Source organism: Nothobranchius furzeri, chromosome 7 (assembly GCF_043380555.1).
Source record: "Nothobranchius furzeri strain GRZ-AD chromosome 7, NfurGRZ-RIMD1, whole genome shotgun sequence".
Classification (NCBI taxonomy): Eukaryota; Metazoa; Chordata; class Actinopteri; order Cyprinodontiformes; family Nothobranchiidae; genus Nothobranchius; species Nothobranchius furzeri.
Genome location: NC_091747.1, coordinates 42,818,316 through 42,844,770, shown reverse-complemented (window position 1 = coordinate 42,844,770; position 26,455 = coordinate 42,818,316). Strand labels below are relative to the sequence as shown.

General features: G+C 38.7%; 33 non-coding genes across 33 annotated transcripts; 12 read left to right on the top strand and 21 right to left on the bottom strand.

The window, feature by feature from the left end:
• The first annotated feature begins 1,150 nt into the window (after window positions 1-1,150).
• trnak-cuu (transfer RNA lysine (anticodon CUU)) lies at window positions 1,151-1,223 on the top strand. The gene has a single exon. It is a non-coding gene; the product is annotated as a tRNA-Lys (tRNA).
• Window positions 1,224-1,966: 743 nt separating this feature from the next.
• Window positions 1,967-2,075, bottom strand: trnal-caa (transfer RNA leucine (anticodon CAA)). Its single transcript has 2 exons — window positions 2,038-2,075; window positions 1,967-2,012 (listed from the first exon to the last, which is right to left on the bottom strand). It is a non-coding gene; the product is annotated as a tRNA-Leu (tRNA).
• Window positions 2,076-2,456: 381 nt separating this feature from the next.
• Window positions 2,457-2,529, top strand: trnak-cuu (transfer RNA lysine (anticodon CUU)). Its single transcript has one exon. It is a non-coding gene; the product is annotated as a tRNA-Lys (tRNA).
• A 239-nt stretch (window positions 2,530-2,768) lies between these two features.
• Window positions 2,769-2,841, bottom strand: trnak-uuu (transfer RNA lysine (anticodon UUU)). The gene has a single exon. It is a non-coding gene; the product is annotated as a tRNA-Lys (tRNA).
• Window positions 2,842-3,268: 427 nt separating this feature from the next.
• Window positions 3,269-3,377, bottom strand: trnaf-aaa (transfer RNA phenylalanine (anticodon AAA)). Its single transcript has 2 exons — window positions 3,340-3,377; window positions 3,269-3,314 (listed from the first exon to the last, which is right to left on the bottom strand). It is a non-coding gene; the product is annotated as a tRNA-Phe (tRNA).
• Window positions 3,378-3,758: 381 nt separating this feature from the next.
• On the top strand, window positions 3,759-3,831 carry trnak-cuu (transfer RNA lysine (anticodon CUU)). Its single transcript has one exon. It is a non-coding gene; the product is annotated as a tRNA-Lys (tRNA).
• A 239-nt stretch (window positions 3,832-4,070) lies between these two features.
• On the bottom strand, window positions 4,071-4,143 carry trnak-uuu (transfer RNA lysine (anticodon UUU)). Its single transcript has one exon. It is a non-coding gene; the product is annotated as a tRNA-Lys (tRNA).
• Window positions 4,144-4,701: 558 nt separating this feature from the next.
• trnal-caa (transfer RNA leucine (anticodon CAA)) lies at window positions 4,702-4,810 on the bottom strand. The gene is made up of 2 exons: window positions 4,773-4,810; window positions 4,702-4,747 (listed from the first exon to the last, which is right to left on the bottom strand). It is a non-coding gene; the product is annotated as a tRNA-Leu (tRNA).
• Window positions 4,811-5,191: 381 nt separating this feature from the next.
• trnak-cuu (transfer RNA lysine (anticodon CUU)) lies at window positions 5,192-5,264 on the top strand. Its single transcript has one exon. It is a non-coding gene; the product is annotated as a tRNA-Lys (tRNA).
• A 239-nt stretch (window positions 5,265-5,503) lies between these two features.
• On the bottom strand, window positions 5,504-5,576 carry trnak-uuu (transfer RNA lysine (anticodon UUU)). Its single transcript has one exon. It is a non-coding gene; the product is annotated as a tRNA-Lys (tRNA).
• A 429-nt stretch (window positions 5,577-6,005) lies between these two features.
• On the bottom strand, window positions 6,006-6,114 carry trnal-caa (transfer RNA leucine (anticodon CAA)). The gene is made up of 2 exons: window positions 6,077-6,114; window positions 6,006-6,051 (listed from the first exon to the last, which is right to left on the bottom strand). It is a non-coding gene; the product is annotated as a tRNA-Leu (tRNA).
• A 381-nt stretch (window positions 6,115-6,495) lies between these two features.
• trnak-cuu (transfer RNA lysine (anticodon CUU)) lies at window positions 6,496-6,568 on the top strand. Its single transcript has one exon. It is a non-coding gene; the product is annotated as a tRNA-Lys (tRNA).
• Window positions 6,569-6,807: 239 nt separating this feature from the next.
• On the bottom strand, window positions 6,808-6,880 carry trnak-uuu (transfer RNA lysine (anticodon UUU)). The gene has a single exon. It is a non-coding gene; the product is annotated as a tRNA-Lys (tRNA).
• Window positions 6,881-8,721: 1,841 nt separating this feature from the next.
• Window positions 8,722-8,830, bottom strand: trnal-caa (transfer RNA leucine (anticodon CAA)). Its single transcript has 2 exons — window positions 8,793-8,830; window positions 8,722-8,767 (listed from the first exon to the last, which is right to left on the bottom strand). It is a non-coding gene; the product is annotated as a tRNA-Leu (tRNA).
• Window positions 8,831-9,211: 381 nt separating this feature from the next.
• Window positions 9,212-9,284, top strand: trnak-cuu (transfer RNA lysine (anticodon CUU)). The gene has a single exon. It is a non-coding gene; the product is annotated as a tRNA-Lys (tRNA).
• Window positions 9,285-9,522: 238 nt separating this feature from the next.
• trnak-uuu (transfer RNA lysine (anticodon UUU)) lies at window positions 9,523-9,595 on the bottom strand. The gene has a single exon. It is a non-coding gene; the product is annotated as a tRNA-Lys (tRNA).
• A 471-nt stretch (window positions 9,596-10,066) lies between these two features.
• trnal-caa (transfer RNA leucine (anticodon CAA)) lies at window positions 10,067-10,175 on the bottom strand. The gene is made up of 2 exons: window positions 10,138-10,175; window positions 10,067-10,112 (listed from the first exon to the last, which is right to left on the bottom strand). It is a non-coding gene; the product is annotated as a tRNA-Leu (tRNA).
• A 381-nt stretch (window positions 10,176-10,556) lies between these two features.
• Window positions 10,557-10,629, top strand: trnak-cuu (transfer RNA lysine (anticodon CUU)). The gene has a single exon. It is a non-coding gene; the product is annotated as a tRNA-Lys (tRNA).
• A 788-nt stretch (window positions 10,630-11,417) lies between these two features.
• On the bottom strand, window positions 11,418-11,526 carry trnal-caa (transfer RNA leucine (anticodon CAA)). Its single transcript has 2 exons — window positions 11,489-11,526; window positions 11,418-11,463 (listed from the first exon to the last, which is right to left on the bottom strand). It is a non-coding gene; the product is annotated as a tRNA-Leu (tRNA).
• Window positions 11,527-12,219: 693 nt separating this feature from the next.
• On the bottom strand, window positions 12,220-12,292 carry trnak-uuu (transfer RNA lysine (anticodon UUU)). Its single transcript has one exon. It is a non-coding gene; the product is annotated as a tRNA-Lys (tRNA).
• Window positions 12,293-12,735: 443 nt separating this feature from the next.
• Window positions 12,736-12,844, bottom strand: trnal-caa (transfer RNA leucine (anticodon CAA)). Its single transcript has 2 exons — window positions 12,807-12,844; window positions 12,736-12,781 (listed from the first exon to the last, which is right to left on the bottom strand). It is a non-coding gene; the product is annotated as a tRNA-Leu (tRNA).
• A 381-nt stretch (window positions 12,845-13,225) lies between these two features.
• On the top strand, window positions 13,226-13,298 carry trnak-cuu (transfer RNA lysine (anticodon CUU)). The gene has a single exon. It is a non-coding gene; the product is annotated as a tRNA-Lys (tRNA).
• Window positions 13,299-13,537: 239 nt separating this feature from the next.
• Window positions 13,538-13,610, bottom strand: trnak-uuu (transfer RNA lysine (anticodon UUU)). The gene has a single exon. It is a non-coding gene; the product is annotated as a tRNA-Lys (tRNA).
• A 491-nt stretch (window positions 13,611-14,101) lies between these two features.
• trnal-caa (transfer RNA leucine (anticodon CAA)) lies at window positions 14,102-14,210 on the bottom strand. Its single transcript has 2 exons — window positions 14,173-14,210; window positions 14,102-14,147 (listed from the first exon to the last, which is right to left on the bottom strand). It is a non-coding gene; the product is annotated as a tRNA-Leu (tRNA).
• A 381-nt stretch (window positions 14,211-14,591) lies between these two features.
• On the top strand, window positions 14,592-14,664 carry trnak-cuu (transfer RNA lysine (anticodon CUU)). The gene has a single exon. It is a non-coding gene; the product is annotated as a tRNA-Lys (tRNA).
• Window positions 14,665-14,903: 239 nt separating this feature from the next.
• trnak-uuu (transfer RNA lysine (anticodon UUU)) lies at window positions 14,904-14,976 on the bottom strand. Its single transcript has one exon. It is a non-coding gene; the product is annotated as a tRNA-Lys (tRNA).
• A 495-nt stretch (window positions 14,977-15,471) lies between these two features.
• trnal-caa (transfer RNA leucine (anticodon CAA)) lies at window positions 15,472-15,580 on the bottom strand. Its single transcript has 2 exons — window positions 15,543-15,580; window positions 15,472-15,517 (listed from the first exon to the last, which is right to left on the bottom strand). It is a non-coding gene; the product is annotated as a tRNA-Leu (tRNA).
• A 2,775-nt stretch (window positions 15,581-18,355) lies between these two features.
• trnal-caa (transfer RNA leucine (anticodon CAA)) lies at window positions 18,356-18,464 on the bottom strand. Its single transcript has 2 exons — window positions 18,427-18,464; window positions 18,356-18,401 (listed from the first exon to the last, which is right to left on the bottom strand). It is a non-coding gene; the product is annotated as a tRNA-Leu (tRNA).
• A 1,711-nt stretch (window positions 18,465-20,175) lies between these two features.
• On the top strand, window positions 20,176-20,248 carry trnak-cuu (transfer RNA lysine (anticodon CUU)). The gene has a single exon. It is a non-coding gene; the product is annotated as a tRNA-Lys (tRNA).
• Window positions 20,249-20,487: 239 nt separating this feature from the next.
• trnak-uuu (transfer RNA lysine (anticodon UUU)) lies at window positions 20,488-20,560 on the bottom strand. Its single transcript has one exon. It is a non-coding gene; the product is annotated as a tRNA-Lys (tRNA).
• A 4,475-nt stretch (window positions 20,561-25,035) lies between these two features.
• Window positions 25,036-25,108, top strand: trnak-cuu (transfer RNA lysine (anticodon CUU)). The gene has a single exon. It is a non-coding gene; the product is annotated as a tRNA-Lys (tRNA).
• A 239-nt stretch (window positions 25,109-25,347) lies between these two features.
• On the bottom strand, window positions 25,348-25,420 carry trnak-uuu (transfer RNA lysine (anticodon UUU)). Its single transcript has one exon. It is a non-coding gene; the product is annotated as a tRNA-Lys (tRNA).
• A 937-nt stretch (window positions 25,421-26,357) lies between these two features.
• Window positions 26,358-26,430, top strand: trnak-cuu (transfer RNA lysine (anticodon CUU)). The gene has a single exon. It is a non-coding gene; the product is annotated as a tRNA-Lys (tRNA).
• Window positions 26,431-26,455: the final 25 nt, after the last annotated feature.

Sequence of the window (26,455 nt, the reverse complement as noted above, 5' to 3'; positions counted from 1 at the left end):
AATCCCAAATTCTTATGCCAGCACCTGCAATTCTTCTCACAAAAGAACTAGTAGAAAGATTACACATGAATAGACAGATGTTGCCTTTAGAATCTATGCCTAACATGGGACTTGAACCCATGACCCTGAGACTAAAAATCTCATGCTCTACCGGCTGAGCTAGACAGGCTACAAAAAGATATCAGACAGAAACATAGTAAAATAGTCAGATAGATAGATGATGATAGATAGATAGATGATAGATAGATAGATAGATAGATAGATAGATAGATAGATAGATAGATAGATAGATAGATGATAGATAGATAGATAGATAGATAGATAGATAGATAGATAGATAGATAGATAGATAGATAGATTCATTCATTCATTCATTCATTGGTTGATGACACTGTAAAAAATTTGTCACATAAGCGCACAAATCTTCAAATGAGTGGCACAAAAGTTATTTTTAAGTTTTTTTTATTTTAGATGACAACATTGTTAACAGAAAAGCACTTTTCTAAAAAATTTAGAAAAAGACCAACATATGTCTTTCTGCAGATCTGTACACCAAAGATACACCCACCCATCTTTGAATAAATTGCTCTTGATAGCATCCAGAGATCTTTATTCTTGAGATAAAATTAATCATAAACCATTGTTTCTAGTTAATGAATGTGCCAAGAGTGGGATTTGAACCCACGCCTCCTACTGGAGACCAGAATCCCCATATTGGAATGGAAGCAATGCTTGAGTCTGGCTTCTTAGACCGCTCGGCCATCTTGACTGAAGATTAGAATGGTATAATAAAGTTGCATAGGTTGAATTGTGACCAACCCTCTGAAGTTGTCCTTTGCTATTTCATTGACCTTGTAGAACCACTTATCCCAAGTAAGACTGCTGGCTGTGATAATGAATACAATCGATAAGTTGTAAATTTGGTCAAATGTCTGAAATGAAGTTGCCCAATCAAAAGCAATTGTTTTCATTCAAGTTCTACCCATTCCCAAAACACTTTGGATCTTTAGAAGATTGGTGTTCAACTTCAAAAGCTCTTTTATTGTTACTGAGTTACAGTAATTTGTTGTATCTGAAGGACCAGGGCAACAAACCCTGTATGGCAAAACAGTGTCACCTCACGTTGTCAGACTTGTCAAGATTGTCAAATGCCCGACTAGCTCAGTCGGTAGAGCATGAGACTCTTAATCTCAGGGTCGTGGGTTCGAGCCCCACGTTGGGCGCTTAGCCTTTTGACAGAGTATGTTTTCATGCAGTGTCACCAGTTTACCCTGAATCAAAATGCGTTTGCTTGAAAAACAGAAATTGTTGCCATCGATTGGGGAAAGTTTTCAGCTCAGACAACACTACGAAAAAACGCAAATAAAGTCCCAAATTCTTATGCCAGCACCTGCAATTCTTCTCACAAAAGAACTAGTAGAAAGATTACACATGAATAAACAGATGTTGCCTTTAGAATCTATGCCTAACATGGGACTTGAACCCATGACCCTGAGATTAAAATTCTCATGCTCTACCGGCTAAGCTAGTCAGGCTACAATAAGATAACAGACAGAAACATAGTAAAATAGTCAGATAGATAGATAGATAGATAGATAGATAGATAGATAGATAGATAGATAGATAGATAGATAGATAGATAGATAGATAGATAGATAGATAGATATATTCTTTCATTCATTCATTGGTTGATGACACTGTAAAAAAGTTTGTCACATAAGCGCACAAATTTTCAAATGAGTGGCACAGTAGTTATTTTTAAGTTTTTTTATGTTAGATAACAACATTGTTAACAGAAAAGCACTTTTCTAAAAAATTTAGAAAAAGACCAACATATGTCTTTCTGCAGATCTGTACACCAAAGATACACCCACCCATCTTTGAATAAATTGCTCCTGATAGCGTCCAGAGATCTTTATTCTTGAGATAAAATTAATCATAAACCTTTGTTACTAGTTAATGAATGTGTCAAGAGTGGGATTTGAACCCACACCTCCTACTGGAGACCAGAATCCCCATATTGGAATGGAAGCAATGCTTGAGTCTGGCGCCTTTGACCGCTCGGCCATCTTGGCTGAAGATGGGAGCGGTATAATAAAGTTGCAGAGGTTGAATTGTGACCTACCCACTGAAGTTGTCCTTTGCTATTTCATTGACCTTGTAGAACCACTTATCCCAAGTAAGACTGCTGGCTGTGATAATGAATACAATCGATAAGTTGTAAGTTTGGTCAAATGTCTGAAATGAAGTTGCCCAATCAAAAGCAATTGTTTACATTCAAGTTCTACCCATTCCCAAAACACTTTGGATCTTTAGAAGATTGGTGTTCAACTTCAAAAGCTCTTTTATTGTTACTGAGTTACAGTAATTTGTTGTATCTGAAGGACCAGGGCAACAAACCCTGTATGGCAAAACAGTGTCACCTCACGTTGTCAAACTTGTCAAGATTGTCAAATGCCCGACTAGCTCAGTTGGTAGAGCATGAGACTCTTAATCTCAGGGTCGTGGGTTCGAGCCCCACGTTGGGTGCTTAGGCCTTTGACAAAGTACGATTTCATGCAGTGTCACCAGTTTACCCTGAATCAAAATGCGTTTGCTTGAAAAACAGAAATTGTTGCCATAGATTGGGGGAAGTTTTAAGCTCAGACAACACTAAGAAAAAACTCAAATAAAGTCCCAAATTCTTATGCCAGCACCTGCAATTCTTCTCACAAAAGAACTAGTAGAAAGATTACACGTGAATAGACAGATGTTGCCTTTAGAATGTATGCCTAACATGGGACTTGAACCCATGACCCTGAGATTAAAAGTCTCATGCTCTACCGGCTGAGCTAGTCAGGCTACAAAATGATAACAGACAGAAACAGAGTAAAATAGTCAGATAGCTAGATAGATAGATAGATAGATAGATAGATAGATAGATAGATAGATAGATAGATAGATAGATAGATAGATAGATAGATAGATTCTTTCATTCATTCATTCATTGGTTGATGACACTGTAAAAAAGTTTGTCACATAAGCGCACAAATTTTCAAATGAGTGGCACAGTAGTTATTTTTAAGTTTTTTTATGTTAGATAACAACATTGTTAACAGAAAATCACTTTTCTAAAAAATTTAGAAAAAGACCAACATATGTCTTTCTGCAGATCTGTACACCAAAGATACACCCACCCATCTTTGAATAAATTGCTCCTGATAGCGTCCAGAGATCTTTATTCTTGAGATAAAATTAATCATAAACCTTTGTTACTAGTTAATGAATGTGTCAAGAGTGGGATTTGAACCCACACCTCCTACAGGAGACCAGAATCCCCATACTGGAATGGAATCAATGCTTTAGTCTGGCGCCTGTGACCACTCGGCCATCTTGACTGAAGATGGGAGCGGTATAATAAAGTTTCTGAGGTTGAATTGTGACCTACCCTCTGAAGTTGTCCTTTGCTATTTCATTGACCTTGTAGAACCACTTATCCCAAGTAAGACTGCTGGCTGTGATAATGAATACAATCGATAAGTTGTAAGTTTGGTCAAATGTCTGAAATGAAGTTGCCCAATCAAAAGCAATTGTTTTCATTCAAGTTCTACCCATTCCCAAAACACTTTGGATCTTTAGAAGATTGGTGTTCAACTTCAAAAGCTCTTTTATTGTTACTGAGTTACAGTAATTTCTTGTATCTGAAGGACCAGGGCAACAAACCATGTATGGCAAAAAAATGTCACCTCACGTTGTCAAACTTGTCAAGATTGTCAAATGCCTGACTAGCTCAGTCGGTAGAGCATGAGACTCTTAATCTCAGGGTTGTGGGTTCGAGCCCCACGTTGGGCGCTTAGGCCTTTGACAGAGTATGTTTTCATGCAGTGTCACCAGTTAACCCTGAATCAAGATGCGTTTGCTTGAAAAACAGAATTTGTTGCCATCGATTGGGGGAAGTTTTAAGCTCAGACAACACTAAGAAAAAACGCAAATAAACTCCCAAATTCTTATGCCAGCACCTGCAATTCTTCTCAAAAAAGAACTAGTAGAAAGATTACACATGAATAAACAGATGTTGCCTTTAGAATCTATGCCTAACATGGGACTTGAACCCATGACCCTGAGATTAAAAGTCTCATGCTCTACCGGCTGAGCTAGTCAGGCTACAATAAGATAACAGACAGAAACAGATTAAAAGAGTCAGATAGATAGATAGATAGATAGATAGATTGATAGATAGATAGATAGATAGATAGATAGATAGATAGATAGATAGATAGATAGATAGATAGATAGATGATAGATAGATAGATAGATAGATAGATAGATAGATGATAGATAGATAGATAGATAGATAGATAGATAGATAGATAGATAGATAGATAGATAGATAGATAGATAGATAGATAGATAGATAGATTATTTCATTCATTCATTCATTGGTTGATGACACTGTAAAAATGTTTGTCACATAAGCGCACAAATTTTCAAATGAGTGGCACGGTAGTTATTTTTAAGTTTTTTTTATGTTAGATAACAACATTGTTAACAGAAAAGCACTTTTCTAAAAAATTTAGAAAAAGACCAACATATGTCTTTCTGCAGATCTGTACACCAAAGATACACCCACCCATCTTTGAATAAATTGCTCCTGATAGCGTCCAGAGATCTTTATTCTTGAGATAAAATTAATCATAAACCTTTGTTACTAGTTAATGAATGTGTCAAGAGTGGGATTTGAACCCACACCTCCTACTGGAGACCAGAATCCCCATATTGGAATGGAAGCAATGCTTGAGTCTGGCGCCTTTGACCGCTCAGCCATCTTGACTGAAGATTGGAGTGGTATAATAAAGTTGCAGAGGTTGAATTGTGACCTACCCTCTGAAGTTGTCCTTTGCTATTTCATTGACCTTGTAGAACCGCTTATCCCAAGTAAGACTGCTGGCTATGATAATGAATACAATCGATAAGTTGTAAGTTTGGTCAAATGTCTGAAATGAAGTTGCCCAATCAAAAGCAATTGTTTTCATTCAAGTTCTACCCATTCCCAAAACACTTTGGATCTTTAGAAGATTGGTGTTCAACTTCAAAAGCTCATTTATTGTTACTGAGTTACAGTAATTTGTTGTATCTGAAGGACCAGGGCAACAAACCCTGTATGGCAAAAAAGTGTCACCTCACGTTGTCAAACTTGTCAAGATTGTCAAATGCCCGACTAGCTCAGTCGGTAGAGCATGAGACTCTTAATCTCAGGGTCGTGGGTTCGAGCCCCACGTTGGGCGCTTAGGCCTTTGACAGAGTATGTTTTCATGCAGTGTCACCAGTTTACCCTGAATCAAAATGCGTTGGCTTGAAAAACAGAAATTGTTGCCATCGATTGGGGGAAGTTTTAAGCTCAGACAACACTAAGAAAAAATGCAAATAAAGTCCCAAATTCTTATGCCAGCACCTGCAATTCTTCTCAAAAAAGAACTAGTAGAAAGATTACACATGAATAAACAGATGTTGCCTTTAGAATCTATGCCTAACATGGGACTTAAACCCATGACCCTGAGATTAAAAGTCTCATGCTCTACCGGCTGAGCTAGTCAGGCTACAATAAGATAACAGACAGAAACAGCGTAAAAGAGTCAGATAGATAGATAGATAGATAGATAGATAGATAGATAGATAGATAGATAGATAGATAGATAGATAGATAGATAGATAGATAGATAGATTATTTCATTCATTCATTCACTGGTTGATGACACTGTAAAAAAGTTTGTCACATAAGCGCACAAATTTTCAAATGAGTGGCACAGTAGTTATTTTTAAGTTTTTTTTTATGTTAGATAACAACATTGTTAACAGAAAAGCACTTTTCTAAAAAATTTAGAAAAAGACCAACATATGTCTTTCTGCAGATCTGTACACCAAAGATACACCCACCCATCTTTGAATAAATTGCTCCTGATAGCGTCCAGAGATCTTTATTCTTGAGATAAAATTAATCATAAACCTTTGTTACTAGTTAATGAATGTATCAAGAGTGGGATTTGAACCCACACCTCCTACTGGAGACCAGAATCCCCATATTAGAATGGAAGCAATGCTTGAGTCTGGCGCCTTTGACCGCTCGGCCATCTTGACTGAAGATTGGAGTGGTATAATAAAGTTGCAGAGGTTGAATTGTGACCTACCCTCTGAAGTTGTCCTTTGCTATTTCATTGACCTTGTAGAACCGCTTATCCCAAGTAAGACTGCTGGCTGTGATAATTAATACAATCGATAAGTTGTAAGTTTGGTCAAATGTCTGAAATGAAGTTGCCCAATCAAAAGCAATTGTTTTCATTCAAGTTCTACCCATTCCCAAAACACTTTGGATCTTTAGAAGATTGGTGTTCAACTTCAAAAGCTCTTTTATTGTTACTGAGTTACAGTAATTTGTTGTATCTGAAGGACCAGGGCAACAAACCCTGTGTGGCAAAAAAGTGTCACCTCACGTTGTCAAACTTGTCAAGATTGTCAAATGCCCGACTAGCTCAGTTGGTAGAGCATGAGACTCTTAATCTCAGGGTCGTGGGTTCGAGCCCCACGTTGGGCGCTTAGGCCTTTGACAGAGTATGTTTTCATGCAGTGTCACCAGTTTACCCTGAATCAAAATGCGTTTGCTTGAAAAACAGAAATTGTTGCCATCGATTGGGGGAAGTTTTAAGCTCAGACAACACTAAGAAAAAACGCAAATAAAGTCCCAAATTCTTATGCCAGCACCTGCAATTCTTCTCAAAAAAGAACTAGTAGAAAGATTACACATGAATAAACAGATGTTGCCTTTAGAATCTATGCCTAACATGGGACTTGAACCCATGACCCTGAGATTAAAAGTCTCATGCTCTACCGGCTGAGCTAGTCAGGCTACAATAAGATAACAGACAGAAACAGATTAAAAGAGTCAGATAGATAGATAGATAGATAGATAGATAGATAGATAGATAGATAGATAGATAGATAGATAGATAGATAGATGATAGATAGATAGATGATAGATAGATAGATAGATAGATAGATAGATAGATAGATAGATAGATAGATAGATAGATAGATAGATAGATTATTTCATTCATTCATTCATTGGTTGATGACACTGTAAAAACGTTTGTCACATAAGCGCACAAATTTTCAAATGAGTGGCACGGTAGTTATTTTTAAGTTTTTTTTTATGTTAGATAACAACATTGTTAACAGAAAAGCACTTTTCTAAAAAATTTAGAAAAAGACCAACATATGTCTTTCTGCAGATCTGTACACCAAAGATACACCCACCCATCTTTGAATAAATTGCTCCTGATAGCGTCCAGAGATCTTTATTCTTGAGATAAAATTAATCATAAACCTTTGTTACTAGTTAATGAATGTGTCAAGAGAGGGATTTGAACCCACACCTCCTACTGGAGACCAGAATCCCCATATTGGAATGGAAGCAATGCTTGAGTCTGGCGCCTTTGACCGCTCTGCCATCTTGACTGAAGATTGGAGTGGTATAATAAAGTTGCAGAGGTTGAATTGTGACCTACCCTCTGAAGTTGTCCTTTGCTATTTCATTGACCTTGTAGAACCGCTTATCCCAAGTAAGACTGCTGGCTGTGATAATGAATACAATCGATAAGTTGTAAGTTTGGTCAAATGTCTGAAATGAAGTTGCCCAATCAAAAGCAATTGTTTTCATTCAAGTTCTACCCATTCCCAAAACACTTTGGATCTTTAGAAGATTGGTGTTCAACTTCAAAAGCTCTTTTATTGTTACTGAGTTACAGTAATTTGTTGTATCTGAAGGACCAGGGCAACAAACCCTGTATGGCAAAAAAGTGTCACCTCACGTTGTCAAACTTGTCAAGATTGTCAAATGCCCGACTAGCTCATTAGGTAGAGCATGAGACTCTTAATCTCAGGGTCGTGGGTTCGAGCCCCACGTTGGGCGCTAAGGCCTTTGACAGAGTATGTTTTCATGCAGTGTCACCAGTTTACCCTGAATCAAAATGCGTTGGCTTGAAAAACAGAAATTGTTGCCATCGATTGGGGGAAGTTTTAAGCTCAGACAACACTAAGAAAAAATGCAAATAAAGTCCCAAAATCTTATGCCAGCACCTGCAATTCTTCTCAAAAAAGAACTAGTAGAAATATTACACATGAATAAACAGATGTTGCCTTTAGAATCTATGCCTAACATGAGACTTGAACCCATGACCCTGAGATTAAAAGTCTCATGCTCTACCGGCTGAGCTAGTCAGGCTACAATAAGATAACAGACAGAAACAGAGTAAAAGAGTCAGATAGATAGATAGATAGATAGATAGATAGATAGATGATAGATAGATAGATAGATAGATAGATAGATAGATAGATAGATAGATAGATAGATAGATAGATAGATAGATAGATAGATAGATAGATAGATTATTTCATTCATTCATTCATTGGTTGATGACACTGTAAAAAAGTTTGTCACATAAGCGCACAAATTTTCAAATGAGTGGCACAGTAGTTATTTTTAAGTTTTTTTTATGTTAGATAACAACATTGTTAACAAAAAAGCACTTTTCTAAAAAATTTAGAAAAAGACCAACATATGTCTTTCTGCAGATCTGTACACCAAAGATACACCCACCCATCTTTGAATAAATTGCTCCTGATAGCGTCCAGAGATCTTTATTCTTGAGATAAAATTAATCATAAACCTTTGTTACTAGTTAATGAATGTGTCAAGAGTGGGATTTGAACCCACACCTCCTACTGGAGACCAGAATCCCCATATTGGAATGGAAGCAATGCTTGAGTCTGGCGCCTTTGACCGCTCGGCCATCTTGACTGAAGATGAGAGCGGTATAATAAAGTTGCAGAGGTTGAATTGTGACCTACCCTCTGAAGTTGTCCTTTGCTATTTCATTGACCTTGTAGAGCCGCTTATCCCAAGTAAGACTGCTGGCTGTGATAATGAATACAATCGATAAGTTGTAAGTTTGGTCAAATGTCTGAAATGAAGTTGCCCAATCAAAAGCAATTGTTTTCATTCAAGTTCTACCCATTCCCAAAACACTTTGGATCTTTAGAAGATTGGTGTTCAACTTCAAAAGCTCTTTTATTGTTACTGAGTTACAGTAATTTGTTGTATCTGAAGGACCAGGGCAACAAACCCTGTATGAAAAAAAAGTGTCACCTCACGTTGTCAAACTTGTCAAGATTGTCAAATGCCCGACTAGCTCATTCGGTAGAGCATGAGACTCTTAATCTCAGGGTCGTGGGTTCGAGCCCCACGTTGGGCGCTTAGGCCTTTGACAGAGTATGTTTTCATGCAGAGTCACCAGTTTACCCTGAATCAAAATGCGTTGGCTTGAAAAACAGAAATTGTTGCCATCGATTGGGGGAAGTTTTAAGCTCAGACAACTTAAGAAAAAATGCAAATAAAGTCCCAAATTCTTATGCCAGCACCTGCAATTCTTCTCAAAAAAGAACTAGTAGAAAGATTACACATGAATAAACAGATGTTGCCTTTAGAATCTATGCCTAACATGGGACTTGAACCCATGACCCTGAGATTAAAAGTCTCATGCTCTACCGGCTGAGCTAGTCAGGCTACAATAAGATAACAGACAGAAACAGAGTAAAAGAGTCAGATAGATAGATAGATAGATAGATAGATGATAGATAGATAGATAGATAGATAGATAGATAGATAGATAGATAGATAGATAGATAGATAGATAGATAGATAGATAGATAGATAGATAGATAGATAGATAGATTATTTCATTCATTCATTCATTGGTTGATGACACTGTAAAAACGTTTGTCACATAAGCGCACAAATTTTCAAATGAGTGGCACGGTAGTTATTTTTAAGTTTTTTTTATGTTAGATAACAACATTGTTAACAGAAAAGCACTTTTCTAAAAAATTTAGAAAAAGACCAACATATGTCTTTCTGCAGATCTGTACACTAAAGATACACCCACCCATCTTTGAATAAATTGCTCCTGATAGCGTCCAGAGATCTTTATTCTTGAGATAAAATTAATCATAAACCTTTGTTACTAGTTAATGAATGTGTCAAGAGTGGGATTTGAACCCACACCTCCTACTGGAGACCAGAATCCCCATATTGAAATGGAAGCAATGCTTGAGTCTGGCGCCTTTGACCGCTCGGCCATCTTGACTGAAGATTGGAGTGGTATAATAAAGTTGCAGAGGTTGAATTGTGACCTACCCTCTGAAGTTGTCCTTTGCTATTTCATTGACCTTGTAGAACCGCTTATCCCAAGTAAGACTGCTGGCTGTGATAATGAATACAATCGATAAGTTGTAAGTTTGGTCAAATGTCTGAAATGAAGTTGCCCAATCAAAAGCAATTGTTTTCATTCAAGTTCTACCCATTCCCAAAACACTTTGGATCTTTAGAAGATTGGTGTTCAACTTCAAAAGCTCTTTTATTGTTACTGAGTTACAGTAATTTGTTGTATCTGAAGGACCAGGGCAACAAACCCTGTATGGCAAAAAAGTGTCACCTCACGTTGTCAAACTTGTCAAGATTGTCAAATGCCCGACTAGCTCATTCGGTAGAGCATGAGACTCTTAATCTCAGGGTCGTGGGTTCGAGCCCCACGTTGGGCGCTTAGGCCTTTGACAGAGTATGTTTTCATGCAGTGTCACTAGTTTACCCTGAATCAAAATGCGTTGGCTTGAAAAACAGAAACTGTTGCCATCGATTGGGGGAAGTTTTAAGCTCAGACAACACTAAGAAAAAATGCAAATAATGTCCCAAATTCTTATGCCAGCACCTGCAATTCTTCTCAAAAAAGAACTAGTAGAAAGATTACACATGAATAAACAGATGTTGCCTTTAGAATCTATGCCTAACATGAGACTTGAACCCATGACCCTGAGATTAAAAGTCTCATGCTCTACCGGCTGAGCTAGTCAGGCTACAATAAGATAACAGACAGAAACAGAGTAAAAGAGTCAGATAGATAGATAGATAGATAGATAGATAGATAGATAGATGATAGATAGATAGATAGATAGATAAATAGATAGATAGATAGATAGATAGATAGATAGATAGATAGATAGATAGATAGATAGATAGATAGATAGATTATTTCATTCATTCATTCATTGGTTGATGACACTGTAAAAAAGTTTGTCACATAAGCGCACAAATTTTCAAATGAGTGGCACAGTAGTTATTTTTAAGTTTTTTTTTATGTTAGATAACAACATTGTTAACAAAAAAGCACTTTTCTAAAAAATTTAGAAAAAGACCAACATATGTCTTTCTGCAGATCTGTACACCAAAGATACACCCACCCATCTTTGAATAAATTGCTCCTGATAGCGTCCAGAGATCTTTATTCTTGAGATAAAATTAATCATAAACCTTTGTTACTAGTTAATGAATGTGTCAAGAGTGGGATTTGAACCCACACCTCCTACTGGAGACCAGAATCCCCATATTGGAATGGAAGCAATGCTTGAGTCTGGCGCCTTTGACCGCTCGGCCATCTTGACTGAAGATGGAAGCGGTATAATAAAGTTGCAGAGGTTGAATTGTGACCTATCCTCTGAAGTTGTCCTTTGCTATTTCATTGACCTTGTAGAGCCGCTTATCCCAAGTAAGACTGCTGGCTGTGATAATGAATACAATCGATAAGTTGTTAGTTTGGTCAAATGTCTGAAATGAAGTTGCCCAATCAAAAGCAATTGTTTTCATTCAAGTTCTACCCATTCCCAAAACACTTTGGATCTTTAGAAGATTGGTGTTCAACTTCAAAAGCTCTTTTATTGTTACTGAGTTACAGTAATTTGTTGTATCTGAAGGACCAGGGCAACAAACCCTGTATGGCAAAAAAGTGTCACCTCACGTTGTCAAACTTGTCAAGATTGTCAAATGCCCGACTAGCTCATTCGGTAGAGCATGAGACTCTTAATCTCAGAGTCGTGGGTTCGAGCCCCACGTTGGGCGCTTAGGCCTTTGACAGAGTATGTTTTCATGCAGTGTCACCAGTTTACCCTGAATCAAAATGCGTTGGCTTGAAAAACAGAAATTGTTGCCATCGATTGGGGGAAGTTTTAAGCTCAGACAACACTAAGAAAAAATGCAAATAAAGTCCCAAATTCTTATGCCAGCACCTGCAATTCTTCTCAAAAAAGAAATAGTAGAAAGATTACACATGAATAAACAGATGGTGCCTTTAGAATCTATGCCTAACATGGGACTTGAACCCATGACCCTGAGATTAAAAGTCTCATGCTCTACCGGCTGAGCTAGTCAGGCTACAATAAGATAACAGACAGAAACAGAGTAAAAGAGTCAGATAGATAGAAAGATAGATAGATAGATAGATGATAGATAGATAGATAGATAGATAGATAGATAGATAGATAGATAGATAGATAGATAGATAGATAGATAGATTATTTCATTCATTCATTCATTGGTTGATGACACTGTAAAAAAGTTTGTCACATAAGCGCACAAATTTTCAAAGGAGTGGCACAGTAGTTATTTTTAAGTTTTTTTTATGTTAGATAACAACATTGTTAACAGAAAAGCACTTTTCTAAAAAATTTAGAAAAAGACCAACATATGTCTTTCTGCAGATCTGTGCACCAAAGATACACCCACCCATCTTTGAATAAATTGCTCCTGATAGCGTCCAGAGATCTTTATTCTTGAGATAAAATTAATCATAAACCTTTGTTACTAGTTAATGAATGTGTCAAGAGTGGGATTTGAACCCACACCTCCTACTGGAGACCAGAATCCCCACATTGGAATGGAACCAATGCTTGAGTCTGGCGCCTTTGACCGCTCGGCCATCTTGACTGAAGATTGGAGTGGTATAATAAAGTTGCAGAGGTTGAATTGTGACCTACCCTCTGAAGTTGTCCTTTGCTATTTCATTGACCTTGTAGAACCACTTATCCCAAGTAAGACTGCTGGCTGTGATAATGAATACAATCGATAAGTTGTAAGTTTGGTCAAATGTCTGAAATGAAGTTGCCCAATCAAAAGCAATTGTTTTCATTCAAGTTCTACCCATTCCCAAAACACTTTGGATCTTTAGAAGATTGGTGTTCAACTTCAAAAGCTCTTTTATTGTTACTGAGTTACAGTAATTTGTTGTATCTGAAGGACCAGGGCAACAAACCCTGTATGGCAAAAAAGTGTCACCTCACGTTGTCAAACTTGTCAAGATTGTCAAATGCCCGACTAGCTCAGTCGGTAGAGCATGAGACTCTTAATCTCAGGGTCGTGGGTTCGAGCCCCACGTTGGGCGCTTAGGCCTTTGACAGAGTATGTTTTCATGCAGTGTCACCAGTTTACCCTGAATCAAAATGCGTTTGCTTGAAAAACAGAAATTGTTGCCATCGATTGGGGGAAGTTTTAAGCTCAGACAACACTAAGAAAAAACGCAAATAAAGTCCCAAATTCTTATGCCAGCACCTGCAATTCTTCTCAAAAAAGAACTATTAGAAAGATTACACATGAATAAACAGATGTTGCCTTTAGAATCTATGCCTAACATGGGACTTGAACCCATGACCCTGAGATTAAAAGTCTCATGCTCTACCGGCTGAGCTAGTCAGGCTACAATAAGATAACAGACAGAAACAGAGTAAAAGAGTCAGATAGATAGATAGATAGATAGATAGATAGATAGATAGATAGATAGATAGATAGATAGATAGATGATGGATAGATAGATAGATAGATAGATAGATAGATAGATAGATAGATAGATAGATAGATAGATAGATAGATAGATAGATAGATAGATTCTTTCATTCATTCATTCATTGGTTGATGACACTGTAAAAAAGTTTGTCACATAAGCGCACAAATTTTCAAATGAGTGGCACAGTAGTTATTTTTAAGTTTTTTTTATGTTAGATAACAACATTGTTAACAGAAAAGCACTTTTCTAAAAAATTTAGAAAAAGACCAACATATGTCTTTCTGCAGATCTGTGCACCAAAGATACACCCACCCATCTTTGAATAAATTGCTCCTGATAGCGTCCAGAGATCTTTATTCTTGAGATAAAATTAATCATAAACCTTTGTTACTAGTTAATGAATGTGTCAAGAGTGGGATTTGAACCCACACCTCCTACTGGAGACCAGAATCCCCACATTGGAATGGAACCAATGCTTGAGTCTGGCGCCTTTGACCGCTCGGCCATCTTGACCGAAGATTGGAGTGGTATAATAAAGTTGCAGAGGTTGAATTGTGACCTACCCTCTGAAGTTGTTCTTTGCTATTTCATTGACCTTGTAGAACCACTTATCCCAAGTAAGACTGCTGGCTGTGATAATGAATACAATCGATAAGTTGTAAGTTTGGTCAAATGTCTGAAATGAAGTTGCCCAATCAAAAGCAATTGTTTTCATTCAAGTTCTACCCATTCCCAAAACACTTTGGATCTTTAGAAGATTGGTGTTCAACTTCAAAAGCTCTTTTATTGTTACTGAGTTACAGTAATTTGTTGTATCTGAAGGACCAGGGCAACAAACCCTGTATGGCAAAAAAGTGTCACCTCACGTTGTCAAACTTGTCAAGATTGTCAAATGCCCGACTAGCTCAGTGGGTAGAGCATGAGACTCTTAATCTCAGGGTCGTGGGTTCGAGCCCCACGTTGGGCGCTTAGGCCTTTGACAGAGTATGTTTTCATGCAGTGTCACCAGTTTACCCTGAATCAAAATGCGTTTGCTTGAAAAACAGAAATTGTTGCCATCGATTGGGGGAAGTTTTAAGCTCAGACAACACTAAGAAAAAACGCAAATAAAGTCCCAAATTCTTATGCCAGCACCTGCAATTCTTCTCAAAAAAGAACTATTAGAAAGATTACACATGAATAAACAGATGTTGCCTTTAGAATCTATGCCTAACATGGGACTTGAACCCATGACCCTGAGATTAAAAGTCTCATGCTCTACCGGCTGAGCTAGTCAGGCTACAATAAGATAACAGACAGAAACAGAGTAAAAGAGTCAGATAGATAGATAGATAGATAGATAGATAGATAGATAGATAGATAGATAGATAGATAGATAGATGATGGATAGATAGATAGATAGATAGATAGATAGATAGATAGATAGATAGATAGATAGATAGATAGATAGATAGATAGATAGATAGATAGATTCTTTCATTCATTCATTCATTGGTTGATGACACTGTAAAAAAGTTTGTCACATAAGCGCACAAATTTTCAAATGAGTGGCACAGTAGTTATTTTTAAGTTTTTTTTATGTTAGATAACAACATTGTTAACAGAAAAGCACTTTTCTAAAAAATTTAGAAAAAGACCAACATATGTCTTTCTGCAGATCTGTACACCAAAGATACACCCACCCATCTTTGAATAAATTGCTCCTGATAGCGTCCAGAGATCTTTATTCTTGAGATAAAATTAATCATAAACAATTGTTACTAGTTAATGAATGTGTCAAGAGTGGGATTTGAACCCACACCTCCTACTGGAGACCAGAATCCCCATATTGGAATGGAAGCAATGCTTGAGTCTGGCGCCTTTGACCGCTCGGCCATCTTGATTGAAGATTGGAGTGGTATAATACAGGTGCTGGCCAGTAAATTAGAATATCATCAAAAGGTTGAAAATATTTCAGTAATTCCGTTCAAAACGTGAAACTTGTACATTATATTCATGCAATGCACTCAGACCAATGTATTTCCGATGTTTATTACTTTTAATTTTGATATTTATAGTTGACAACCAATGAAAACATCAAATCTGGTATCTCAGAAAATTAGAATATTCTAAAGGCCAATGAAAAAATGTTTGTTTCTCTAATGTTGGCCAACTGAAAAGAATGAACATGAAAAGAATGTGCATGTATAGCACTCAATACTTAGTCGGGGCTCCTTTTGCCTCAATAACTGCAGTAATGCGGCGTGGCATGGACTCGATCAGTCTGTGGCACTGCTCAGGTGTTATGAGAGCCCAGGTTGCTCTGATAGTCGTCTTCAGCTCCTCTGCATTGTTGGGTCTAGCGTATTGCATCCTCCGCTTCACAATACCCCATAGATTTTCTATGGGGTTAAGGTCAGGCGAGTTTGCTGGCCAATCAAGGACAGGGATACCATGGTCCTTGAACCAGGTGCTGGTGGTTTTGGCACTGTGTGCAGGTGCCAAGTCCTGTTGAAAGGTGAAGTCTGCATCCCCATAAAGTTGGTCAGCAGCAGGAAGCATGAAGTGCTCTAAAACTTCCTGGTAGACGGCTGCATTGACCCTGGACCTCAGGAAACAGAGTGGGCCAACACCGGCAGATGACATGGCACCCCACACCATCACTGACGGTGGAAACTTTACACTGGACCTCATGCAACGTGGATTCTGTGCTTCTCCGCTCTTCCTCCAGACTCTGGGTCCTTGATTTCCAAAGGAAATGCAGAACTTGCTTTCATCAGAAAACATAACTTTGGACCACTCAGCATCAGTCCAGTCCTTTTTGTCCTTGGCCCAGGCGAGACGCTTCTTGCGCTGTTTCATGTTCAAGAGTGGCTTGACACACGGAATGCGACACCTGAATCCCATGTCTTTCATGAGTCTCCTGGTGGTGGTTCTTGAAGCGCTGACTCCAGCTGCAGTCCACTCTTTGTGGATCTCCCCCACATTTTTGAATGGGTTTGTCGTCACAATTCTCTGCAGGGTGCGGTTATCCCTAGAGCTTGTACACTTTTTTCTACCACATTTTTTCCGTCCCTTCGCCTGTCTGTTAATGTGCTTGGACACAGAGCTCTGCGAACAGCCAGCTTCTTTAGCAATCACCTTTTGTGTCTTTCCCTCCTTGTGCAAGGTGTCAATGATTGTCTTTTGGACAGCTGTTAAGTCAGAAGTCTTCCCCATGATTGTGGTGCCTTCAAAACAAGATTGAGGGACCTTTTAAAGGCCTTTGCAGGTGTTTTGAGTAAATCAGCTGATTAGAGTGGCAGCAGGTGTCTTCTATATTCAGCCTTTTCAGAATATTCTAATTTTTTGAGATACCAAATTTGGAGTTTTCATTAGTTGTCACTTATGAATATCAAATTTAAATGTAATGAACATTGGAAATACATTGGTCTGTGTGCATTGCATGAATATAATGTACAAGTTTCACGTTTTGAATGGAATTACTGAAATATTTTCAACCTTTTGATGATATTCTAATTTACTGGCCAGCACCTGTAAAGTTGCAGAGGTTGAATTGTGACCTACCCTCTGAAGTTGTCCTTTGCTATTTCATTGACCTTGTAGAACCACTTATCCCAAGTAAGACTGCTGGCTGTGATAATGAATACAATCGATAAGTTGTAAGTTTGGTCAAATGTCTGAAATGAAGTTGCCCAATCAAAAGCAATTGTTTTCATTCAAGTTCTACCCATTCCCAAAACACTTTGGATCTTTAGAAGATTGGTGTTCAACTTCAAAAGCTCTTTTATTGTTACTGAGTTACAGTAATTTGTTGTTTCTGAAGGACCAGGGCAACAAACCCTGTATGGCAAAAAAGTGTCAGCTCACGTTGTCAAACTTGTCAAGATTGTCAAATGCCCGACTAGCTCAGTCGGTAGAGCATGAGACTCTTAATCTCAGGGTCGTGAGTTCGAGCCCCACATTGGGCGCTTAGGCCTTTGATAGAGTATGTTTTCATGCAGTGTCACCAGTTTACCCTGAATCAAAATGCGTTTGCTTGAAAAACAGAAATTGTTGCCATCGATTGGGGGAAGTTTTAAGCTCAGACAACACTAAGAAAAAACGCAAATAAAGTCCCAAATTCTTATGCCAGCACCTGCAATTCTTCTCACAAAAGAACTAGTTGAAAGATTACACATGAATGAACAGATGTTGCCTTTAGAATCTATGCCTAACATGGGACTTGAACCCATGACCCTGAGATTTAAAGTCTCATGCTCTACCGGCTGAGCTAGTCAGGCTACAAAATGATTACAGACAGAAACAGAGTAAAATAGTCAGATAGATAGATAGATAGATAGATAGATAGATAGATAGATAGATAGATAGATAGATTCTTTCTTTCATTCATTCATTGGTTGATGACACTGTAAAAAAGTTAGTCACATAAGCGCACAAATCTTCAAATGAGTGGCACTGTAGTTATTTTTAAGTTTTTTTTATTTTAGATAACAACATTGTTAACAGAAAAGCACTTTTCTAAAAAATTTAGAAAAAGACAAACATATGTCTTTCTGCAGATCTGTACACCAAAGATACACGCACCCATCTTTGAATAAATTGCTCCTGATAGCGTCCAGAGATCTTTATTCTTGAGATAAATTTAATCATAATCCTTTATTACTAGTTAATGAATGTGTCAAGAGTGGGATTTGAACCCACGCCTCCTACTGGAGATCAGAATCCCCATATTGGAATGGAAGCAATGCTTGAGTCTGGCGCCTTTGACCGCTCGGCCATCTTGACTGAAGATTAGAGTGGTATAATAAAGTTGCAGAGGTTGAATTGTGACCTACCCTCTGAAGTTGTTCTTTCCTATTTCATTGACCTTGTAGAACCACTTATCCCAAGTAAGACTGCTGGCTGTGATAATGAATACAATCGATAAGTTGTAAGTTTGGTCAAATGTCTGAAATGAAGTTGCCCAATCAAAAGCAATTGTTTTCATTCAAGTTCTACCCGTTCCCAAAACACTTTGGATCTTTAGAAGATTGGTGTTCAACTTCAAAAGCTCTTTTATTGTTACTGAGTTTCAGTAATTTGTTGTATCTGAAGGACCAGGGCAACAAACCCTGTATGGCAAAACAGTGTCACCTCACGTTGTCAAACTTGTTAAGATTGTCAAATGCCTGACTAGCTCAGTCAGTAGAGCATGAAACTCTTAATCTAAGGGTCATGGGTTTGAGCCCCACATTGGGCGCCTAGTCCTTTGACAGAGTATTTTTTCATGCAGTGTCACCAGTTTACCCTGAATCAAAATGTGTTTGCTTGAAAAACAGAAATTGTTGCCATAGATTGGGGGATGTTTTAAGCTCAGACAACACTAAGAAAAAACTCAAATAAAAACCCAAATTCTTATGCCAGCACCTGCAATTCTTCTCACAAAAGAACTAGTAGAAAGATTACACATGAATAGACAGATGTTGCCTGTAGAATCAGTGCCTAACAAGGGACTTGAACCCATGACCCTGAGATTAAAAGTCTCATGCTCTACCGGCTGAGCTAGTCAGGCTACAAAATGATTACAGACAGAAACAGAGAAAAATAGTCAGATAGATAGATATATAGATAGATAGATAGATAGATAGATAGATAGATAGATAGATAGATAGATAGATAGATAGATAGATAGATAGATAGATAGATAGATAGATAGATAGATAGATTCTTTCATTCATTCATTCATTGGTTGATGACACTGTAAAAAAGTTTGTCACATAAGCGCACAAATCTTCAAATCAGTGGCACAGTAGTTATTTTTAAGTTTTTTTATGTTAGATAACAACATTGTTAACAGAAAAGCACTTTTCTAAAAAAATTGAAAAAAGACCAACATATGTCTTTCTGCAGATCTGCACACCAAAGATACACCCACCCATCTTTGAATAAATTGCTGTTGATAGCGTCCAGAGATCTTTATTCTTGAGATAAAATTAATCATAGACCTTTGTTTCTAGTTAATTAATGTGTCAAGAGTGTGTTTTGAACCCACGCCTCCTAATGGAGACCAGAATCCCCATATTGGAATGGAAGCAATGCTTGAGCCTGGCGCCTTTGACCGCTCGGCCATCTTGACTGAAGATTGGGGTTGTATAATAAAGTTGCAGAGGTTGAATTGTGACCTACCCTCTGAAGTTGTCCTTTGCTATTCCATTGACTTTGTAGAACCACTTATCCCAAGTAAGACTGCTGGCTGTGATAATGAATACAATCGATAAGTTGTAAGTTTGGTCAAATGTCTGAAATGAAGTTGCCCAATCAAAAGCAATTGTTTTCATTCAAGTTCTACCCATTCCCAAAACACTTTGGATCTTTAGAAGATTGGTGTTCAACTTCAAAAGCTCTTTTATTGTTACTGAGTTACAGTAATTTGTTGTATCTGAAGGACCAGGGCAACAAACCCTGTATGGCAAAACAGTGTCACCTCACGTTGTCAAACTTGTCAAGATTGTCAAATGCCCGACTAGCTCAGTCGGTAGAGCATGAGACTCTTAATCTCAGGGTCGTGGGTTCGAGCCCCACGTTGGGTGCTTAGGCATTTGACAGAGTACGTTTTCATGCAGTGTCACCAGTTTCCCCTGAATAAAAATGCTTTTGCTTGAAAAACAGAAATTGTTGCCATAGATTGGGGGAAGTTTTAAGCTCAGACAACACTAAGAAAAAACTCAAATAAAGTCCCAAATTCTTATGCCAGCACCTGCAATTCTTCTCACAAAAGAACTAGTAGAAAGATTACACATGAATAGACAGATGTTGCCTTTAGAATGTATGCCTAACATGGGACTTGAACCCATGACCCTGAGATTAAAAGTCTCATGCTCTACCGGCTGAGCTAGTCAGGCTACAAAATGATTACAGACAGAAACAGAGTAAAATAGTCAGATAGATAGATGATGATAGATAGATAGATAGATAGATAGATAGATAGATAGATAGATAGATAGATAGATAGATAGATAGATAGATAGATAGATAGATAGATAGATAGATAGATAGATTGATAGATAGATAGATAGATAGATTATTTCATTCATTCATTCATTGGTTGATGACACTGTAAAAAAGTTTGTCACATAAGCGCACAAATCTTCAAATGAGTGGCACAGTAGTTATTTTTAAGTTTTTTTATTTTAGATAACAACATTGTTAGCAGAATAGCACTTTTCTAAAAAATTTAGAAAAAGACCAACATATGACTTTCTGCAGATCTGTACACCAAAGATACACCCACCCATCTTTGAATAAATTGCTCTTGATAGCATCCAGAGATCTTTATTCTTGAGATAAAATTAATCATACACCTTTGTTTCTAGTTAATGAATGTGCCAAGAGTGGGATTTGAACCCACGCCTCCTACTGGAGACCAGAATCCCCACATTGGAATGGAACCAAAGCTTGAGTCTGGCTTCTTTGACCGCTCGGCCATCTTGACTGAAGATTGGAGTGGTATAATAAAGTTGCAGAGGTTGAATTGTGACCTACCCTCTGAAGTTGTCCTTTGCTATTTCATTGACCTTGTAGAACCACTTATCCCAAATAAGACTGCTGGCTGTGATAATGAATACAATCGATAAGTTGTAAGTTTGGTCAAATGTCTGAAATGAAGTTGCCCAATCAAAAGCAATTGTTTTCATTCAAGTTCTACCCATTCCCAAAACACTTTGGATCTTTAGAAGATTGGTGTTCAACTTCAAAAGCTCTTTTATTGTTACTGAGTTACAGTAATTTGTTGTATCTGAAGGACCAGGGTAGAGGGCTGCATTGGGATTGGGTCCCGCCGGGTCCCGCGGGACCCAACACAAATCTCGCGGGAGCGGGCGGTTTGAATTTTGCTGCGGGCGGGAACGGTCGGTTAAAAAAAACAGTGCGGGATCGGGATAAGCATGATGAAGTCGGCAACTGACGTTGAAAGGAAGCTAAAACAAGGTCTTTATGACACGAAAATCAAGCAAGGCAAGTCAGACATTTGGAGGAGTTTCTCAATTGTTTGTGACAAAGCTGGAAACGAATTGGACTTTGTCAGTTGCGACAAATGCGCGAAAATACTCGTCTACAACGGACACAAATCCGGCACCTCTGGGTTGAGGCGGCACTCCTGCTCTGTTCTCCCCGGTCAAAGTATGCTGCTTTTCAAGGATAAACCACTTCTCCCTGCACAAATTAAACAAGAAACTGCTGAGAAATGTGTGGAAGTGTGCTGCGCAGACATACGGCCGTATGATTTTGTTGCCGGGAAAGGCTTTGTTGACATAGCGCAACATTTTGTTAATGTTGCCGCTAAATATTAGCCTGGCAAGGCAGACTAAATAAATGTATTATTTAGTCTGGCCACGCTTCATTGACGGCTCTCGGTTGTGGGGCGGGTTCTACCGTTGTCTGTCAAATGATCTCCGCATTCCACTGGACAATGAATGTGACATACTCTTGTTTCACTCTGTTGCATCATCCCACCCACCAGGCATACAGAGTGCCCTGATTGGCCCACCATGCGGACAAAGCTCTGTGATTTGTTCACTAAGCAGATAGAGCACTATGATTGGCCCACCATTATGGACCAATCACAGCTCTTTATGTGTTTGAAACCCCTCTAGAGAGTTGTGATTGGCCAGCCAGAGTCCTGGTAGGAGCTGCTGAGGTTCCAATGGAGCATGCCTAGACCATTCTTTGCAAAGCAAGAATTTGGTCTAGTTCACTAGGCTAGCTAAATATGGCAAATTTGATGTAAAAGATATTTTGCCTCATCCAACCACTGTATCCAGACATGTCGAGGGGCGAGCAACAGCGCTGCAGGCGTCAGTCGCAGCGGAGATAAGGCCCATCATTGAAACGTACGGATGCGCCATCACAACAGATATCTGGACGGAGGATTATCATAAAACGTCATTTATATCCGGCACCATCCATTATGCAAACAACGACTTCAACCTAGTTTCCAGGGTGTTATTTGCTGCTCCGTTCGAGAGCGGTGTGTCAAAAACAGGGGAGAATATCAGGAACCTGCTCTTCCAGAAACTCCGTGAGTTTGGAATAGATGCGACACTCCTGTCTGGCCGTGTTGTGTTTGTCACCGACCGTGGAGCCAACATAGTTGCTGCCCTGCGTGGATACACAAGGCTGAACTGCAACGCACACATCCTGAACGTCACTCTGTCTAGTGCATTTTCACCAGGTGTGTTGGATGAAACTGCTGAGCTGTCTGAACTGTTGACCAATGCAAAAAAACTGGTGAAATATTTAAAACATTCAGGTCTGCAAAACAACTTGAAAAAATATCTCAAGCAGTCAGTCGAGACCCGATGGAATTCAAATTATGACATGTTGGATTCCATACTTCAACAGCATGAGGAAATCTCCACATTACTGCTGAGTAATAACCAATATGAAAGAATTGTGCAGATCAATGGAAACACTCTGAAAACAGTAGTTGCATTTCTTAAGTTATTTAAGGATGCTACTAATGACCTAGAATCCGACAACTCCACTCCCAGCGCATCACTTCCACTGCCGTGGTCTGTGAGACTCATTGAACACTGCCAAGCTGCATCCCACGAGCCCTTGCTCTCTAAAGTCGCCAGTGTGTGTGCCTCACGTCTGGAAGAACTTATGGGCACCAGTGACACATCTGCATCCCCTCTCCACATGATGTACAGGATTGCAACACTGCTGACTCCTAAAATGCGACTGCTACGGATGCTGCCCTCAGACGCAAGAGAAGATGTAATTAAAGGTATGCTGCCTAGCTTTTTATAAAAACAGAAAATGGCATGCAATGCAGTTATAATTAAAATTATATTTAAAATGAATTTTAAAAATAGAAGGAGAAATAAGAATGAATGAGAGGCATAATAGCTAAATGAATGACACGAGCCATTTTTTAAATAAATATTAATTAATATATGAATAAAATCCTTTTTTAAGGGCGCAAAGGATATTATTCAGAAGATGCAGTTTGACCTGGTCCCAGCCACAGCAGAGGATGAGCCACCACCAGCCAAAAAGCAAAGCACAGAACGATTCGCAGACTGGGAAGATGACGCGTCATTTGCATCAGCGCCAAAGTCGGTCGTTGATGAAATTTCTGAATATCTCACCTGCCGGCTCTCTGACAACCCAGACCCAAACAACGTGCTTCAATGGTGGAAGTTCAACAAAGAGCGCTTCCAAGCGCTCTCAAAGCTGGCGCGTTTCATTTTCAGTATCCCTGCTTCCAGTGCGCCTTCAGAGCGCGCATTCAGTGTCTGTGGGCGCATCTTGGAAGAGAGAAGCACAGGATTGGGACCGCAGTCGGTCAGCCACATTCTCTTCCTTCACAGCAATATTCCAACCAAGTGATTAATCAGTAAATTTAATTTTTTGGTTTTTATAAGTTATCTTTGTTATCTATTATTGTTATTTGAGCCACTCAATCTGTTGCTATTTGTTAATTAGGTGCCTGTGTTACTGTGCGGCATGCCTAAGTTTGAAAGTTTTTATTTTATTTTATTTTTTCAAACAGAACACCTGCAACATATGGCAAAAAACTTTAAATCTGCTGTTTTTCATGTTTATACAGTACTTGTTTTGCAAAGCGGTCTATTTTATGTACAATGTGATTGTGTTAATTTTTTATACACATGTATAAGAACGAAGTTATTAAAAGTCACTGCGCTGTGTTGTCTATATGCCGATTGTGTCAATATTTCTCATTCAGGTCTCTTAGAAAAGAGGCCTCGATCAATGCGTGATTACAGAGGAGAATAGAATATGAAACGGCCTTGATTTTCCTTTAAGCACCACACAGTAGCTCCTTTATTATTATTTTTTTTAAGAATTTTATAATTTAAGTAGTGAGGAGTTATTTGAAATCGCATGCGCCGAGGTGTCACCGGTGATCCTGGTGACGCATCGGCGTTAAATGGTTAATCCTGACCAAGACGTGCAGGCCTGAGAAATGAAACAAGGATTCATGTGGTTTCCGTATCCAATAAAATGACATGTTTTCTCCAGAACCAGAGAGGACACAAACTCAATACATCTCTTTTATTGTGAGGTAATAATTTCTCCAGGCTTTGCGGTTGCGGACAGGAGTGGACATGCACACTGCGGGTGCAGGCGGGAGTGTAACATACACGTTGCGGTTGTGGGCGGGAGTGGACATGCACACTGCGGGTGCGGGCGGGAGTGTAACACACACATTGCGGTTGCGGGCGGTAATGGTCAGAAATTCAGCGGGAGCGGGCAGGAGCGGGATGAAAAAAACAGTCCCGCGCAGGGCTCTAGACCCTGTATGGCAAAACAGTGTCACCTCACGTTGTCAAACTTGTCAAGAATGTCAAATGCCTGACTAGCTCAGTCGGTAGAGCATGAGACTCTTAATCTCAGGATCGTGGGTTCGAGCCCCACGTTGGGCGCTCAGGCCTTTGACAGAGTATGTTTTCATGCAGTGTCACCAGTTTACCCTGAATCAAAATGCGTTTGCTTGAAAAACAGAAATTGTTGCCATCGATTGGGGGAAGTTTTAAGCTCAGACAACACTAAGAAAAAATGCAAATAAAGTCCCAAATTCTTATGCCAGCACCTGCAATTCTTCTCACAAAAGAACTAGTAGAAAGATTACACATGAATAAACAGATGTTGCCTTTAGAATCTATGCCTAACATGGGACTTGAACCCATGACCCTGAGATTAAAAGTCTCATGCTCTACCGGCTGAGCTAGTCAGGCTACAAAATGATCACAGACAGAAACAGAGTAAAATAGTCAGATAGATAGATAGATAGATAGATAGATAGATAGATAGATAGATAGATAGATAGATAGATAGATAGATAGATAGATAGATAGATAGATAGATAGATAGATAAATAGATTCTTTCATTCATTCATTCATTGGTGGATGACACTGTAAAAAAGTTTGTCACATAAGCGCACAAATCTTCAAATGAGTGGCACAAAAGTTATTTTTAAGTTTTTTTATTTTAGATAACAACATTGTTAACAGAAAAACACTTTTCTAAAAAATTTAGAAAAAGACCAACATATGTCTTTCTGCAGTTCTGTACACCAAAGATACACCCACCCATCTTTGAATAAATTGCTCTTGATAGCATCCAAAGATCTTGATTCTTGAGATAAAATTAATCATAAACCTTTGTTTCTAGTTAATGAATGTGCCAAGAATGGGATTTGAACCCACGCCTCCTACTGGAGACCAGAATCCCCATATTGGAATGGAAGCAATGCTTGAGTCTGGCTTCTTAGACCGCTCGGCCATCTTGACTGAAGATTGGAGTGGTATAATAAAGTTGCAGAGGTTGAATTGTGACCTACCCTCTGAAGTTGTCCTTTGCTATTTCATTGACCTTGTAGAACCACTTATCCCAAGTAAGACTGCTGTCTGTGATAATGAATACAATCGATAAGTTGTAAGTTTGGTCAAATGTCTGAAATGAAGTTGCCCAATCAAAAGCAATTGTTTTCATTCAAGTTCTACCCATTCCCAAAACACTTTGGATCTTTAGAAGATTGGTGTTCAACTTCAAAAGCTCTTTTATTGTTACTGAGTTACAGTAATTTGTTGTATCTGAAGGACCAGGGCAACAAACCCTGTATGGCAAAACAGTGTCACCTCACGTTGTCAAACTTGTCAAGATTGTCAAATGCCCGACTAGCTCAGTCGGTAGAGCATGAGACTCTTAATCTCAGGGTCGTGGGTTAAAGCCCCACGTTGGGCGCTTAGGCTTTTGACAGAGTATGTTT